This window comes from Ursus maritimus, unplaced genomic scaffold, assembly GCF_017311325.1.
Source record: "Ursus maritimus isolate PB19 unplaced genomic scaffold, ASM1731132v1 scaffold_1, whole genome shotgun sequence".
Taxonomy (NCBI): Eukaryota; Metazoa; Chordata; class Mammalia; order Carnivora; family Ursidae; genus Ursus; species Ursus maritimus.
In genome coordinates, this window is record NW_024423343.1 from 75,148,652 (window position 1) to 75,157,638 (window position 8,987).

The following is an 8,987-nucleotide window of genomic DNA, read 5'->3' on the forward strand; positions in this document are numbered from 1 at the left end:
CTTCCCCAAATTACAGAAGTTGTCTGCTATAATTTGTTCCAATATACCTTCTTCCCCTCTCTCTCTTTCTTCTTCTTCTGGGATCCCAATTATTATAATACTGTTTTACTTTATGCTATCACTTATCTCTCAAATTCTCCCCTTGTGATCCAGTAGTTTTTATCTCTCTTTTTCTCAACTTCTTTATTCTCCATTATTTGGTCTTCTATGTCACTAATTCTCTCTTCTGCCTCATTTATCCTAGCAGTTAGAGACTTCATTTTTTACTGCACCTCATTAATAGCCTTTTTGATTTTGACTCGGTTAGATTTTATTTCTCCAGAAAGGGATTCTCTAGCATCTTCTATGCTTTTTTCAATCCCAGCTAGTGGTTATAATGGTTATTCTGAACTCTAGTTCCGACATCTTACTAATCTCTGTATTGATTAGGTCCCTGGCAGTCAGTACTGCCTCTTGTTCTATTTTTTGAGGTGAGTTTTTCCTTTTTGTCATTTTGTCAAGGGAAGAATAGACGAACTAGAGAACAAAATGCTAAAAGGGTAACAATGACCCCAGAGAAAGATACATTAAACAAATCAGAAGAGACCCAAAACCAGGGGGAAAAGAAAAAAGAAAAAGAAAACAATCAGGCTGGTAAATACAACAGAGCCATACACTAGATTTTGGGTGTATTTTGGTCTGTTAGAAGAAACTGCATTCCAAAATTTTAAAGAAAGAAAAACTTAAATAGGTTAAATGCAATGAAAGGATGGAATCTGACTGTAATAATGAAAATTAAAAAAAAGATTTTTAAAAAGGAATTTGTAAGAAGTCGGCTGAAAAAGGAAAGAAGAATAATTTTAAAAAATAAATAAAAGAAGAAAATGAAGAAAAAAGAAAATCAAAAAAATTAAAGTTGAAAGACTAAAGAATCATGGGGAAAAAGCCATGAATTCTTGTGCTATATTCTCCTACTGCTAGAGTTTTGCAGTTCTCATTGATCAGTAAACTTGGTCTGGGCTGGATGTACTTGCTGATCTTCTGGGGGAGGGGCTGTTGTATTGATTCTCAAATGTCTTTGCCCCAGGCGGAATTGCACCGCCCTTGCCAGGGGCCAGGATAAGTAATCTGCTCTGGTTTGCTCTCTGTGGCTTTTGTTCCCTAAAGCCTTTCTGCACAGCTTTAGAGGATGAGAATGAAAATGGTGGCCTCCCAATCTCTGGCCCCAGAGGAGCCAAGAGCTCAGGGCCCCACTCCTCAGTGCGCCCTCAGAGAAAAGCAGTCACTCTCTCCTGTCTCCCTGGTCTCCAGCCACACTCTGTGCTCACCCCGCCTGTGACCGTGTGTTTCTATCTCTGGCACACCGCCCTGTTTGGAGTCTCCAAACTCAACAGGCTTCTGCAGCAGGCTCCCAGGCACTCCTCCCATGGGAGGAAGGGGAATCTTCCCAGTTCTGCCTTGTTGGGTCCCGGCTCGAAGAGCTGTGGCCTGACTGTGCCGCGGATCACAGTTTATGACAACCCCGAGCTGAGAGCCCACTTCTCGGCTCACTCTGCAGCCGGCTTCCCTGTCCCGATACCCGGGAGCTCTGCTGCACTCAGGCAGCCCCGGGTCTTACTGTGCCCCGAGGGTCCTGAGACCACACTGTCCCAGTGAGGTTCCACACACACACACACACACACACACACACACCCAGCCACCAGAGCGACGTCCCTCACCGGAGCAGACTTTTAGAAGTTCCAATTTTGTGCTCCGCTGCTCTATCACTTGCCAGTAGCCGCTGACGGCAACTCCCTCCCCCCGCCGTCTATCACCTCAGATTCACTTCTCCGCACCTCCTACCTTGCAGAAAGTGGTCAATTTTCTGTTCATAGAGTTGCTGCTATTCTTTTCTTCATTCTCCAGTTGAATTCGTAGGTGTTCAGAATGGTTTGATAGCTATCTAGGCTGAATTCTGGGACCAGACGAAATTTAGGTCTCCTACTCCTCCGCCATCTTGGACTCCTCCTCCTCGTTCGTTATTTTCTATCCCATAAAGCTTTCTGCCTTCCAACCAATTTCACAGGTTCTCTGAAAGGAGACTGTCTGCTTCATGAAGTGTTAAATAAGTTTGTTTATATCACCTAAATTGTCTTCTTTAATCATTTTTCTATCACAAATAAACCTTATTTGCCTCTCCTGTGCAATTTTCAGTGGAGTTCACATAACTAACTGATGTTTTGTGCATGCTTATTTTATAAGGTTTGTTTTTGAAAAAAGAACACTTATAGTATCAGTGCTAAATGTATAGGCCTTATTGATTTCATCTTAAAGTAACCACTCTGGAAGATAATTTATCGCAGATAAATATATAATAAAAGTCCAAGAGATGACTACTGGAAATGAGCTTCGCAGGGTGTCTGTCATTTGTTTTAGAAGGAAAAGAAATTGCATTTAGAAGCCATGATTGGGTCTGAGCAAATCATACATACTAACCAAACTCTTAAGCCAAAAGAGATCACAAAGAGAAGTCTGTCATAAAAGCCAGTGAGTAAGGGCTAGGTAGGGGGTTATGTGATCCCGCTCACAGAAATCCTAAAAATGTGGCAGTGTGGGGAAACCAGAGATAAGGGGACAAATCGGATCACCCTGCCCTAGGCGTGTGGGGTGGGTCTTGTGGGCTCCGTGTCTTTATGATAATCACCAGTGACCAACAAAGAATAACCAAATTCTAAAAAGGAAGTAAGCCATTGAAGGTATCATCAATAGAGATGTTAAAAGGATTTAAGTTTCCTGGTTAGCTTTCTATAAAAGATCAACCCTAAAGGCCCTTGTTGGCAACCCCGTCGGGACCCCTCTCATTCTTGAGAACTTTTTCTCTATGTATCTTCACTTAAACTTCTATTGCTTTACTCACTCTCTGTTGTCCTCATTCTTCAACTCCGTGAGATAAGAACCTAGCTCTCCTGTATCACCAGCAATCATATTCACAAGACTCAGTTCACTTAGCAAAATACATATACATCAGGAACCAACTTATTGATTGAGAGTCCAGAATTAAAGAGAACTAAATGACGAAAATGAGCATTTTAAGCAACATACAGAAATCTGCTTAATTAATTGCTTTGTAGGTGCAAGGAATACTTCTTTTTCCAGAGGTAGGACTCGTCATCAGATCTCCCTTCTCCCAGAACTGTAGCAGAGAAAAGAGAATGTGACTTTCAAGACTCCAGGTTGGAGGAGCAGAGGGTAGCGGAAATGGATTCACTACAGTCAGTAAAAGCTGTGTTTGAATCCTGACTCAGCTACTTACTAGCTTTGTGGACAAATAGCCACTCTGTCCCTCTGCTTTATTTATGCATCAGATGGGGAAGGTATAGAAGCCACTTTTAGACACTGAATGAGACAATAAATGCAGTGCTTAGCAAGTGTAAGATACATCTGTTAGTTGCTATCAACTTACCGCACTCCCTTATGAAATATCCTATGTCATAATAAAATCAATTGTTTCATGGCCTTTATTATATTATTTCTATTTTACTCTTCTTAGTAAAATTCTGAAGACTCCTTAGTTCCTTGGTAAGCATTGGACAGCATTAAGTGGCATATTTAAAGTTCAGCTCAGTCAGGTAACTTCAGAGAGATGAATAATCTCATCCATGTTACTTCTTTTTTTTTCTTATGAGCATTATTCTCTTTGAAATTTTAATCATATGCATTATCATGTCACTTTTTCAGAATGGTCTTGCCTGATCACCCCTTTTGTTACTCTCAAGTCTTTTGGCTCCAGGAAAAGAAAGCCATAATTTTCTTATTGTTGCTGAGTTCCAGCACTTGACATAGTGCCAGGCATATAGTAGATGTTCAATATATTTTTGCACATGAAAATATACACGTATTGCTCTTCCCTGATTATACAAGTAGCCATCCTCTAAGTCGCATGTTAAATTTTTTATTTGGAAATTATGTTTTCCTATTTCTAAAAAGAAGTCTAATTTGCACTTTACTTGAAACCTTAAAAGGTTCTAATTAGTGTTTTGTTTAAGTTATTCTCTAGATCATCCAGCATCTCTGTTTTTACAGACCTATTCAGCTTGTTCCTTTCATTTATCTCTTTCTACTGTTAGGCCTACTTAGATGTGCTTTATTTTCTTCAATTGTCCGTTGGGACTTTGGTGTGGCTGATACTTTCAGTGAGGATAATAATGAAGGGTAGAAGGTCCTATGGGCTGGCAGTGCAGCAACAGAAAAGTCATCAGTCCTCCTTCATATCATTGCAGTGAAACTCCTCTGCTCCCTGTTCTCCACTCGCCCAGCTCAAGGTGGAAAAAAACCAGCTCAGGGGCACCTGGGTGGCTCAGTCATTAGGCGTCTGCCTTCGGCTCAGGGTGTGATCCCAGCTTTCTGGGATCCAGCCCCGCCTCAGGCTCCTCCTCTGGGAGCCTGCTTCTTCCTCTCCCACTCCCCCTGCTTCTGTTCCCTCTCTCGCTGGCTGTCTCTCTGTCAAATAAATAAGTAAAATCTTAAGGGAAAAAAAAAAAAAAGAACCAGCTCACCGTTCAGTCCCTCCTGCTTCCTGGACTATGACTAGTTTACTCTCCCCTCTAAGGTCAAGGGTCCTTAAGGCAGCTCTCTGCAGGATCTCAGCATGGAGTGTTAGTCTTAAAGCTCTCACTGGACCCAGATGGGAGAAAACCCTGTAACAATTTCTAGCTGGCACATTCTGGACCCCCACATGTCTTGCCGCAGTAGCTGTTAGGTGCAGGGGAATTTGGTAAGACAGAGGTCAATTTAAATGTCACAGAGTGATATTTTCTGGTCTCTTAAACAAATTGTGAATATTAAACATATTTTGCAGTTTAATATGACTGCAAACTTGTCAAAATTTAATTATTCTCACTTACTTGGTTATCTTGAGAACAAGGAAAAAGAAAACTGTATAAACTGGATTAAGAACACAAGAGGGAAGCCTTACAGATTGTCTTTTTTACTTTCTCTCACTAAAAATAATGAATAATAATAAATAATTGCCTCCAGAACAACTAGCTACTGATACCCCGGAGGACCTCTCTTCACAGTCTTAAGTTAGTATTCAGCACAGTTAATGTGCTCAAAAAACATTTGTTGAATAAATTAATAAATAAATGGGTGAACGAATGAATGACAGTGCAATGGAGAATTAAGAAGACTTTGGTCACATTTATTCACCTGATGGGTGGTTTTAAAAATTTGTGTTTAGCCAGGGGTACCTGGCTGGCTCAGTCGGTAGAGCATGTGACTCTTGCTCTTGGGGTCATGAGTTCAAGCCCCACTTTGAGCCTAGAGCTTACTTTAAAAAAAAAAAAAAACATATTTATAGCCAGAAAGCTTTTGTTCAAACAACACTTAATGGGGAATCTCATTAAGTGAAAGAGATGGAACTATACTGGTTGAAATGAGTTTAGAGTATCCCAGACTATACTTGTCTGGGTATCTCAGACAACAAAGAGGGCTCCCCACAAACTCTTGTTCTGGGGGTCACAACATTGAGGTAGACAAACAAGGCTCTTGAATGACTGTCATACTTATTTCAGCTACATTTATTTTCAATGTCAACCAGTTAAACCACTGGGTTCAATGAATGCATCAATTACTGAGATGAATTAAGCAAATGAATGGGTCATTACTTTTATGAGCAGCCTAAGCTAGTCATTAAGATAAAATGATAAAAAGTCAGAGGATCTAATGTAAAACTGGTCAAAAATTTCAAAAGAAGTTTAACTAATTATTATATGCTTAATGTATAATTTTTAAGGAAACTTAATCAATTATTAGAACTTAAATAGCTAGAACCCTTGATAAACTGAATTTTTTTCCCACATTCATTTGTTAGGAAAGGTATAGATGGTAAGGAAATATGCCAAAATTAGTCAAAAGTGTTTATGTGATAATGTCTACCTGTCCAACACAATTCTTAGCACTACAAAGATGTATAGAACATGGTCCTTAGAATTAAGCCGCTTACAATTTAGCTGGGAAGACACAACTCACGTGTATGAAATCATCTGGAAGAAACTGTGTTAAATTCTATGTAATTAATTTTAAAAGTGGCTAATATAATTATTTTAGGGCTATTGTAATCCTAACACCATTAAAGAAATACATTTTCAGTGCAAGTTCTTAGAATATACTCTGGAATCAGTTAAGATTGAGTTCAATATCTTATGGTTTCAAAGCAATATAATTGTACTATGAAATGTAAAATTTGGAGCAATAACTTTAAGTCATTATTGCATCCACAAATATCAAATTTCATATCAATCAAAAGTTTTAGGCAAAAGGGATTGAGTGAAGCCAAATCACAGGCACCACATCTGGAGGGTTTTTACAATCAGCTCTTATTAAGCCTTCAAGAAAAGAATAACTCCTGCTGTATACAAACTCATGGAATAAAAAAGAGGGAGTGTTCCCTAATTTTATGAGACTAGAATGATAGAAATACTAAAACCATTCATGGGTAATAGAAGAAACATTTTAGGAGAACTTTACTTATGAAATGAGGTGCAAATAACAAGTTAAATATTTAATTACTCCTGTGGTATCATGACCAAGAGAGATTATCCCAGGAATGTAAGATAGCTCATTCTTACAAATCCTATCAATGGGTTCTAAGTGAAAATGATCATTATTATGAATGACGCTATTCCACTTTTTGGCTATTATGAACATTTGTGTAAAAGTTTTTGTGTGGACGTATGTTTTCAATTTTCTTGGGTACATAATCTAGGTGATTTTTTTACTGCCTTAATCTTCAATGTGAAGAGAAAACCAAGGATCACCTAGCAGCCAAAGAGAGCCTCTACAGAAAAGAAAGAAGACTGGGGCACCTGGGTGGCACAGTCAGTTAAGTGTCTGAGTCTGCTTGAGATTCTCTCTCTCCCTCTCCCTCTGCCCCTCCTCCTGCTTGTGTTCTCTCGTTATAAATAAATAAATAAATAAATAAATAAATAAATAAATAAAATCTAAAAAAAAAGACAAAACAAGCAATGAAAAAAAGCAATTTAGATGAAACAGACCAAATTGAAGAAAAAGAAAAAAAAGGAATAAAGGTTATAAAGAGCTTAAGAGAGGAAAAAGAAGATAACATCACATAAATGTAATAGGAACAGAATCCTATTTAAGAAGGAACATTCAAATAATGTTTAAACTTGAAAATTAAAAAATATGATGGGAGAAATTTTTTAAAAAATTAATTGTAGTTTTGGAAGGTAAAATGAAAAATCTTCCCAAAAATAGAGCCAAAGACAAAGAGATGATAAATAGAAAATTTAAGATAGAGGACTAGAGCAGAAGAACCAATGTCCAAGTAATAAGGATTCTAGAAAGAAAGAAAGAACACAGAAAACAGAAGGAAGAAAACAACAATGAAATTATTCAGGAAGACTTTCCAGGACTGAAGGATGTGAGTTTCCAGATTGAAAGGCTCCATTTAGTGCTCAGAAAAATAGGAAAGAAGAGAAAAGAAAAGAAAAGAAAAGAAAAGAAAAGAAAAGAAAAGAAAAGAAAAGAAAAGAAAAGAAAAAGGTTTAACACTAAACACAAAGTATAATGAAATTTCAGCACACTGGTCACAAGAAGAAAATCTTATATGCTTCATTCCAGAGAGTGGGGCACAGATAAAATTCAAAAACTCAGGACTCAGAATGGCTTTGGAGTTTTCCATATCAACACTAGAATCCACAAAATAATGGAACAAAACCTTCAAAGTTCTGAGAAAAAAATGATCTTCAACTTTTAGCCAGTTATCAGTTGCCGTGAGTAGGGTGTAGACATTTTTAGACACGTATATTCTAAAATATAAGTTACTTCCCAAGCACCCTTCCTCAAGAAGTTACTGGAAAATGTGCTCTACCAAAGTGAGGAATAAAACAAGAAAAGGGAAGATGGGGAAAAGAAATAAGACATCCAACTTAAAGGGAGAAGCAGAGGGAATCCCTACAATGATGATGAAGAGAGAATCCAAGATGACAACAGCATTCCAGGAAAAGAGATCAAGCAGAGACTGGAGCAAGTCCAAAGGTCCCAGAAAACATTTCCTTAAGAAGACAAATAGAATATCTGTTGTATCAGAATATATTGAGAAGAGATTGAGGTTGATTTAGTGATAAATTCAGAGAAACTAATAAAATAAAACAAGGTAATTGTGAGCTCTGGAGAATATCTGTTTCTCTGGTGGAACTCTGACTGATACAGATTTTGGTACTTATAGTGCTTCTAGAGGAATAAAATCTTAAGGATGAGTTTTCTGAATTGGTTCAGGGTTTTCTTGAATTGGGCCTCTAATCTGCCTAGATTTAAAATACTAAAGATTGGGGCACCTGGGTGGCTTAGTCAGTTAAGCATCCCACTCTTGGTTTCAGCTCAGGTCATGATCTCATGGATCATGAGACCAAGCCCCACATGGGCTCTGTGATCAGTGGGGAGCCTGCTTAAAGATTCTCTCTCTGTCCTTCCCCCCACTCACATGTTCTTGCTCTCTCCCTAAAATAAATAAACAGATAATAAAATTAAAAAAAATACTGAAGATTACTTAGTAGTAAAGAGGGTATTTATAGTCTATAGTGTGATGTGGCAATAGAGATATGCAAAATACTGCCACTGGCTACTCCTAAAGAAATATTTTGGTTTTTGGTATTTATGTATTTGACACCTTAGAACATTTTAGTCAAACTAAGGAGTATAATAAGATTTGCTCGTTGTTCCCAACCGCATTGGAGAAAGTGGGCAGGAAAAGGATGAGCTCAGGGCTTCAAACTCCTGGCTCAAGCTCTTCTTAAATGACCTGAAAAGTCTCTATGTCTGATCTGAAAGAAACTCTCATTTCCTGTAGCTGCAAGGCTGAGATTTCTGAAAACTAAACAAGATTTGTATCCTGCTAATGGCTGAATTACAATACGAATTGAATTCCCAACCTTGCTAAGAGTCTTCTGTTAAAGTGAATGCATTGATTGCAAAGGAATGGGATCCTGATGATTGGAATAGGGACATCT